General features: G+C 42.7%; 1 protein-coding gene across 1 annotated transcript in view; it reads left to right on the top strand.

Annotated features, from left to right (window-relative positions):
* Positions 1–937: 937 nt before the first annotated feature.
* ITGB1 (integrin subunit beta 1) overlaps positions 938–9,533 on the top strand; it is a 51,094-nt gene continuing 42,498 nt past the window's right edge. The window contains exon 1 of the mRNA XM_039220531.1: positions 938–1,037. The gene's annotated coding sequence lies outside the window, so the exon portion shown is untranslated. The remainder of the gene's footprint in view (positions 1,038–9,533) is intronic.

Genomic DNA, 9,533 nt, shown 5'->3' with positions numbered 1-9,533 from the left:
AAAGACCCAAGTCAAGCAAACTATCACTCCAGGAAACAGTATTGGCTTTAGTTAACTGCATTCCAAACGTTTACTGTTTTTGGCCTTGCAGGGTGGGTGACTGTCTTGATTTGGATTTGCCTGAGGCTGAAGGGGATGCCGGGACAATCCAGGGCAAAAGGGACCCTTGGGTGTGGCCTGGGGTAAGCAGAACTTAAGGCCGGAAAGGAGTCCCGCCGCAAGTGGGGGCGCCTGGCTGGCTCAGCCGGTTAAGCGTCCGACTTCAGCTCGGGTCATGATCTCACAGTTTGTGAGTTCAAGCCCCACGTCGGGCTCCGTGCTGACGGCTCAGAGCCTGGAGCCTGCTTCTGATTCTGTGTCTCCCTTTCTCTCTGCCCCTCCCCTGATTGTGCTCTGTCTGTCTCTCTCTCCCAAAAATAAATAACATTAAATTAAAAAAAAAAAAAAAAGGAGTCCAGCCACACGTTCCCTGCGGCCTATCCAGTCTTCCCTCATGGGAGGATATGACAGCTCGCCGGGGCCGCGCAGATACTACAGCTCGTTTGGTCCAACCCCAATGCCTCCGTCCCCAGGCAGAAAAGGAAACTGAGGCACGGCGGAGTCCCGGCCGAGTCCCCCGCCCCGCCCCCCGCGACTCCCTCAGGCCCGCTCCCGCCCCGCTGGGCCCTCTCCTTTGTCCTGGGCCACGGTCTTCCTGCCTCCTCCACCGCCTCAGCCGCCGCCGCCGCCTCCTCGCCTCGGGCGCGGCTGACGCTGCCGGGGAGGAATGCGTTTCCGGAGGGAGAGGAAGGCGGCGGCTGGAGGAACAGGATCGACTGTGCTGAGAAGGAGGTGCCGCGGGGGTCGTTTCCTGCCAGGGGGCGGCTCCGAGCCGCCGAGTCTCCTCCTCCCACCCCCGAGGAGGAGGAGGAGCCGCCGCTGCCCGCCGCGCCCGAGACCCGGGAGGCCGCGCCAGCCCACGGGCGAGAGACCGAGCGGGAGCCGCGGAGCAGCAGGCCCGAGCCGACCGCTCCGGGGCTGGACGCCGCCCGGAGAAGGTAGGCGCCTGGGGGGGCGGGGCGGGCGGCGGCTCCCGGGCTCCAGAGCGCGCGCCGGGCTGCGCGTGTGGGACGCTGGGGCCGGGTGGGCCGCGGGGGCCGGGGCGGGGGTGCGGGCGGAATCCTGCCCGGGGCCGGAGAGGAAGTCCGGGCCGCCGGCCGCGCTCCTGGCCTCTCCCGCGGCCTTCCCTCCCCTCCCCCGGCGCGGGCGCCCCCAGGGCGCTCAGGCGGCCCCGTGGCGCTGCGAGTGGGAGGGTCGCCGGCCTGGGCGCTGTCACGTCAGGGCTGGAGTCCACGGAGGACCGGAGCCCGCGACCGGCCCCTCGGACACTTGCCATCCGTAGCGACCCTTGTCTGACTCGTGGCTCGGGCTTCGTTGAACGAACTGACCCCACGCGGTGCCCGGGTGTCCGTCCGCCGCCTTGGGCGCGTGCAGGTGAGCCGGCGAACGGAGGAATGGAGGCAGGCCTCCCAGCGCCTCGACGCTTTAGGACTTTGAACAATCCTGGACGGTTTCCCTTTGTCTCCGTTTCTGTCGCAGGCAGGCTGCTTTTCCTCTGAGCAGCGTTAAGCTTAGTAATTCGCTTCCAGCTTCCAGAAGTTGGGCCCTAGCCTTCAGGGCCCGTGGCCCGGGCTGAATTGCGGGGTGGGCCCAAACAAAAGTTGGCATCGTGGAGCCGCTAGGAAAAGAAGGCGCAGGGTTGGCATATAGTTTTTTCCCCTTCGTGTTTATGAAGGCCGCGCTTGAGTGTCGGCTCCCTGGGCAGGGAGAGTCCTGGGCCCGGGCTCCCTGCCGCTCCGCAAGACGCAGTGTCCCGACCTGCCCCTGGTGCCTGTCTCACTACGTGTCAGTTCTTGTGCTTCCTAACGAGTTGTATGTAGTTTTAAGAATATCAATATTTTATGCCCACGTAGTTTTTATTTCACCAAATTTGTGCTTTTGAGTCAAAACTTAAGCACTCGTAAATTACCCTCTTTAAGCGTTTTCTCATCTAAAAATGAGATACAAGAATACCTACACTATAGTCAAAGTTAACTATGATAATAACGACAGTATTGGCCGTGCTTAGTTTTAAGCACTTTACGTCTGTTTTCTCATTTTATTCTGGAACCGATGCAGTGAGGTAGGTGCTGTTTTTTATCCCCGTTTTACAAATGAAGAAACTGAGGCACAGGGAGCATAAGTAATTTGCCTGTGATCATCCAGCTAGCAAGTAGAGCCCATGTAAGAACCACAGGTAACCTTCCAAAACTACAATATAGTTGTGAACGTTAAATGTAATATGGAAAATAATTTAAGAGTAGATACTCAATAAATATAACTTTTTTTCATCTCTTCTTGGTGTATTAAAGTGATTTTTTCTTAAATCTGGGGATGTAATTGATAACATAATTAGCTTGGTTTCTTTGGGTCGCATTCCACATAGATACTCAGGTGGGTACAATTACTGGGTTGTTATTTTTTGTTTTGATGGGACGAATAACTGCAAAATGAATTTTGATTAGGTGTCTTTCTTAAACTACATATAGCCTTTAGGTTATGCTAATAGACTGCTTTTGGAGATGATTAAGAAATCTTAGTTGAAGTTCACCTTCTGCATTTGTGGACACGTAGGCCCAGAGATGGTAGGACTGACTTAAAAGTTCCACTGTGTTCATATTTTTAAAAAATTTTAGTTTGTTGATCAGTATTAAATGAGTGACTTAAATAATGAAGTGATACATAGAAGACAGAGCAAACAAGTCAGTATTTTGGGGACAGGCCTTTGAGGAAAAAGCCATTTACTTATCCTAAAATTTAGTGTAAGGTGGAAGATGTAATTAGAATGCTGGTTAAGAAGACAGGGGATGTGGTTAATACTTCTGCAAATAGAAAGCAAATCAACTCCAAATTAAGACATCTGTGTTGACTTCACAGCTCTAAAGTTTTTTTTGTAATGTTCACTCTTTTCAAAAAGAATGCTAAATTCTGTTTTATGATTATTTTGTAATACCCTCAACATTCTGTACATTATGAATCAACAATATTGAAAATTGCTAGATTTAGTAAGTTTAATAATCAGGTGGTTTTTTCCTTAACTTTCTGGTCAGTATAATTAAAGTCTAGCCCAAATTTCCATCACTGAATGAATATATAGTTCTCTGTATTGTTACCCATGAGTTCCTAATTCCAGGAGCTTCTCTGGGGACAGGTCTTCACTTTGTAATAGAATTAATCAGTTTAATGTGATAATTTTAATGGAATACTTGCCACATAATAGCTTTATTGTTTGACTTCTTGCCAGATAAATTGTGGCTTACAAAATGGGGGGGGGGGTAGTGTAATATTCTACCTCCAGAAAATATTTTTTCTTTAATATTCTGTTAGTGCACTTTTGCTCCTAACTATACTGCTAGAAAGATCAGATGAAACATCTTCTACCTGGTGAAAGTTACAGAACTTTTGAGTTTGAGATTTTCAGTTTCTGAATGTGTAACAAGTTGAATTTATCTGAGGATTTATATGGGCCCTTGTTAAATTTTAGGTTTTCCCACTCTGAATGGAAAGTTAGGATGTGTCAGGTTGTGGGTAGAATCCTAGAGGATTCTATTGTGCAAACACATAAATATCTCTTGTATTAGCAAGTCTCTTCTAACTTTGGTTATATATTGTGAGATTTTGTCCTTTTTTGTTGTACTGGGGTGGATGGATTGACAAGGGTAAGAGTGAGGAAGAGTGCATTAGTCTTCAGGATTGTGAAGTGGTAGCAGTATCTATAGATGTAGAACGCTGAAAAAATATTTCAGTATGTCCATGGGTTAAAGGAGGTACAGTCCATAAAACCTAGAACACTAGCAGCCTTAGAGTATTTCAGTGGGTAGGTGAAAAAAATGTGCTATCTCTTCTCCAGGATCCCCTGTTCAAAAGGAGCCAAACTGTACTTTGTCAATTTCTTATCTTTTTAAAGATGGGTAATTATAAGACTTACAGAATTAAGTTTTATTTATAAAATAATATTGAGTGGGTTTTTAGAAGTCAGCTACCTTTAAACTTTTTGGTTTATGACCTTTAATAAGGTTAACCATTAAGCAATATGCTAAAGCATTTGTATGTCATCTTGAAATATGTGTGTGTGAGTAAAAAGAAAGGGCTTCAGATACCTACTGCATACCTATATAAATACATATACACATGCATAGATATATATCTTATTGGACTAGTCTCATATAGTTCCTAAGTACAGTTTCCTGGCCCCCGGGGATGTATAAAATGACTTACTGGAGTGTAGGAAGAAAATATTAGATTTAACTGTTAGACTTAACATACATATGTGTGTGTGTATGTGTGTGTGTGTATACCTTAAAGTTTAAAATTTTTATTATTTTATTATAATCTTGTATTGCTGTAGAAGTACATGAGCTTTAATATATAAATAAATATGTACATATTTTGGGCATATGTTCAAAAATCTTTTCAGTAATAAAAGTGAGTGAGGGAAAAGCTTTTGGAGATCATTGGCATAGGGGATGATTCGGGTGGGGTACAAGCGCTTCTGTATTCAGGAGGGAGAATTGATACTTGGTGTCTAAGGTAAGAGAAGTGAAAGAAACCCAGAGTGACACAGGTTTCTGGGTAGGTGGTGTCATTTGCCAAGACAAGGGGGTGGTACTTGTTGACTGGGAGGGGAAATGATGAATTTATAAGGCTGAGTGTTTTTACAAGTGACTGTGGCACATTGGTAGAGACACCTAAGAGCGTAGTTGAATACACACATTGGGAGCTCAAAACAAGTCTGGCTGGGAGATTCAGATTCTGAAATTCTTGTCTACAAGGACTAGTTGAAGCTACGGCCTACAGACGAGGATACCAAAGGAGAGTGTGGAGAGTGAAAATGGGCTGGACGGAAAGCCTGGGAACACTTATAAACTGTCCAGGGCTGGGTGGAGGAAAAGGTATCCAGGAAGGCATTTCCTGTCCTGTTTCTTCTCTTAGTTCCTAATTCTTTTGTGTGACAGTTTAATTAGTGACTTGAGAATTCACAAGTTTTTCCCGTGGTTGACATGTTTGAGGTAAAGGCAAAAAGACTTAGTCATTTTAGAATCATATTGGAAAAGCAGTTTGATGTAATAAAGGCTTTGTAATTGGGTGGTGGGAAACTTGGGTTTCGGTACAGGCTGTGCTACTGAATTCCTCTGTGACTTTTGTTGAGATACTTCACCTTCCAGGGCTTTGGTTTCTGCAGCTACACCATACAGAAATGGCCAGTATGTTTCCATCATTCTGTCGTTCTGTTAGTTGATGGATAGCTACTGCTTCACCCAGGCAGTTGGAGGGCAGCTCTTCCTTGAGCAGCCATTTTCTTGTATCGTCACCAGAGAGGGCAGGTGCTGTGCCACATTACTACTGCTTTAAGAAAACCTGCCAGTGTTGACCAGCCAAATCTATTCCTGTTATTTCTTTGTGGAATGTAACTCTTTTGTATGTTACATTTTAATCTGTGTATTGAGTGCCAGTTACCTGGAAAATGCTGTGAAAATGAGTGGATGTAGATCAAGCAGTTGACATGGACTTTGCTGCTGAGTGTATTGTTTAGTTAGGACAAATTGTGTTTAATCTAGGGAAACATAACAAATACCAAAGAATACATTACTCAATGTACTGTACCACATAATTTTCTATAATAGATTTTGAGAAAAAGATCAGCATTGGCTTAAGTGGTTTCGGAAGACTTTATAAAGGAGCTTGGAATGATACGAGCACAGAAATGGGTGACAGATTGGTGACATATTCCAAGGACACTATAGGTACAAGGCAGAATTCAGTTTAATTTAGCACATTTATGTGTGTGTGTGCGTGCGCTCGCACGCATCTGTTGAAGGCCTGGATTTTGTGCTCCAGCTTTTGTCTGGTGTGGTTCACAGACATGAGTATAGTCATAATAGAAGTTTGAATTAAAACAACATGATATTATTGAGCATCACTGGGAGGTTTGTTATTTACTGTGCTAGAAACATAAAGAACTAAAGAATTAAAAAAGGAGTAGTTCTGCTTATTGTGGTTTGAAGAGATGAAGAGCCAGTGAAAGCCAAAAAAAAAAAAAGAAGAAAAATTAGCATTTTATTTTGTTATATAAACTATAGGGAATATAGTTTCTGTGGGTGAGAAAATTTTTCATGTAAATTTTTGTTTACATGAAAAATTTATTGGGAATGTACCATTTGAAATATAGAAGCCACGTTTCAGTGTATAAAAGTTTTATTGAATGAATATATGAGTAAATTAAGCCTTCATACTGAGTGAAATTCAGAATAATTTATTAGCTGTCTAATATCTTACAGTTAATGATTTTTCTTTTTCTTAGAGAAATCACGAGCATAAGCAGGAGAGGGGCAGAGAGAGAGAGGGAGAGAGAGAGAGGGAGGGAGAGGGAGAGAGAGAGAGAGAGAATGAGAATCTTAGGCAGGCTCCATGCTCAGCGTGGTGCCCAGTGCATGGCTTGATCTCATGACCATGAGATTGTGACCTGAACTGAAATCCAAAGAGTCGGACGGGTAACCAGTTGAGCCTCCCAGGAGCCACTGTATGATTTATTTCATATTATGATTTCAGTGCTTCCCAGAAGGGGTCATGGTAGGTCGTATTTGAATGTTGGAGGAGGAGGTTGTAGTTTGAAAAAGTATATTCAGCATTATGTTAGGAAAACAACAACAACAAACACAATAGGAATGGATTTGTACTTGCTAAAGAAGCATGGATTTAAAAAGATTGAAAACCGTTTATTAAGTAGTCACTCAGTTTCTTATGTTTAGATGCCTATACCTAGTGAGTGAGTGGAGAGCAGGAAGAAAATTCAGTAATTAAGTAAAATGTAATCTACAGATCACTGTAATGATATGTGTTGCTAAGAGCTTTTACATTGATCATCATATTTTGTCTTTGCAACAATTCTGAGGTAGATATTATTCCCAGGTTAGTGCAGAATATAATGAGAAATTGATTTCTCCTCTGTAAAGCTAGTTTTTAAAGCAAATGTTTTATATTTAAAATATACCTTGTGCTTGTTCCACACCATTTCAGGGCAGAGAGGAGCTGTAGCAAAAGATATGGTCAAAATTTATTAGAGTTTTGATCAAGAAAGAAGTTTAGAGTGATCTGCCTAAAAGATAAAATTATACAATTTGGGAACATAATTTATAATTCTCCTTAATTAAAATAATGTGGAACAGCTGTTTCTTTCAAGTGTTTATTGATGCCATTATAACAGTGTGGTTAACATTCATTTTTTGCTAGCGCCATTCACAATTATCTTTGTAAACTTGCCCCATAGTTAAATTCTCAAACAAAACTCTTACTCCTTTCTTCTCTCAGGGAAGGGCCAAATCTATAGCCACAGCAGGTATAGAGAAGGAACTAGGCTGGTTTGAAAAATATCAGTTGCTAGATAATGTTTTCTCTTTTGAGTGCAAGAAGGATTTGGGAACAGTTCATTTCAGGCAACGTTCCATGTTCATTTTGGATCAGCCTTTAATATTATGGCTCAACAGTTTTGTTTCCGCTTGTATGTAAGTTCGTCCTTCAGTCTTTGAGTTTACTACGTGTCCCCGCACCAGTGTTTTTAGTTTAATGCTTAATTGTTTTTTGTTTGCTTGTTTTTTCCTTACCAGGTTAGCAGTTTATTATAAAAGGATATGACTCATAAACAGCCAGGTGGAAGAGATGCGTAGGGCAAGGAATGGGGAAGGGCCAGGGAGCCTCTCTCCACATCCCCACAGTTCACCAACCCGAAAGCTCTGAATTCTTTCTTTTCTTCTTTTTTTTTTTTCCTTCATTCTCACATAGGCTCTCCTTTTGGAGGGATGGTAGTAGTCTACTGGTTATCTGTTAACTAGATCACCATTGGCTCTATCATAATGTTTCTTTTTTTTTTTTAAATGTTTTTATTTTATTTTGAGAGACAGAGAGCAAGCAGGAGAGGGGCAGAGAGAGAGGGAGACACAGAATCTGAAGCAGGCTCCAGACTCTGAGCTGTCAGCACAGAGCCTGATGCAGGGCTCAAACCCACGGACTGAGATCATGACCTGAGCTGAGGTCGGACACTTAACCAACTGAGCCACCCAGGCGCCCCTCTATCATAATGTTTCTGATTGGCTTGAATTATTTTGAATTCTGTGTGGTATTTCTCACACATGCTTATCCTGTTGTATTGATTCAGTTGGTTGTATTTAAGAGTTCTATAGAGGATTTCAACTTAAATTTACTCCCTGAGTTTTGTACGCTTTTCCACTAGTTTTGTGGTCTTAACTGTTTTTGACTGATTGCCAAAAGACCGGTTTGAGATTTTCTAAGTCTCTTCTAGAGCATAATGAGTTCATCTAGATTTTCTCCTAGAAGATTCTTCACTTCTTTTAACTTTTTCTTCTGTAGAAGTTTTTCCTGAATAAGTTCCATGGCCTTGCCTGCCCCCTTCCCCCACAACTGATTTATCTTTGAGGCTCTTTATGTGCCAACACACAGTATATCCATTCTTTATCTTTCCTGTGCACTTGTGGACTGGGTGGTGGATGGTGGTGATTGATCTTCCACATTCATGTTTCCTTGGAGAAGATGGGTAGAGTAGTTACTAGTGATGAATTTTGTTTCAGTCTGTTACTATTATTTTCTTAAAGTATCTAGCCCTGTTATGAGCTCTTCTCAGGTTTCAAATTGTTTTGTGAGTCTGTAGCTTCTGAGCAGCCTAACCTTTTGTTGTGGAGCTCTGGAGCTTCAGGTTGATGTCATCATTGGGTAAGAAGGGGTCAGTGCTCATAAAAAAGCACTTTTTTTTTCTGGGCAGGAGTAATCAATTATAGAAAGGTTTCTAGTTCAGACTACTGTTTCTCCATCGCATTAGGCAGAAAAAGACTTCTGGTGAGGTATTAGTTGCATTTTTGCTTTGGAGTACTTAGCCTTTTCTCTTTCCTGTTTTCTCTCTCTCTCTCTCTCTTTTTTTTCCTTTCTCCTTTCTGCCAAGTTTTTCTTGATCATTAATTTTGGCTTATTATTTGGGTCATAAACACTTTTGTGGTTACCACACATACGTCTTCCTGCGAGACAGAGGGAAATAAAATGTTGAGTTTTAATGTTCTTCCTGTAGGTGAAAGATGCTCTTGCCCCAGAGGAGTACATCCCCACTCTCACCCTCAAATTTGATAGAATAGAGATCAGTAGGATTTCTGGGCATCTTCCATGTAGACCCCCCATCTGTCTGCTCTCTGTTGGGAGAAGTGGGAAGGGCTGTATGTAAGTTCTCTGAGGCTTTCAGTTTGGCTTTGCATTGTTTTTATGCTCTGTTGTGATATTTAAGTGCTATTCTTTTATAGGATTATTTATTTTTTTCCCTTTTAAAAAGCAGATACAGAAAAAAATAATGGTGGGACAGACTTGATGAATACAACTTTCTTGTATTTATAGGAGAGATTTATGATATACCTTAATGTAGGTATCCTTATCTTTTCTACCATTAAATAAGTGAAAAG

Source organism: Hyaena hyaena, unplaced genomic scaffold (genome assembly GCF_003009895.1).
Source record: "Hyaena hyaena isolate Hyena2069 unplaced genomic scaffold, ASM300989v1 scaffold_899, whole genome shotgun sequence".
NCBI classification, from domain to species: Eukaryota; Metazoa; Chordata; class Mammalia; order Carnivora; family Hyaenidae; genus Hyaena; species Hyaena hyaena.
Note: the sequence above shows the minus strand (reverse complement) of the source record. Positions and strands in the feature narration are given on the sequence as shown.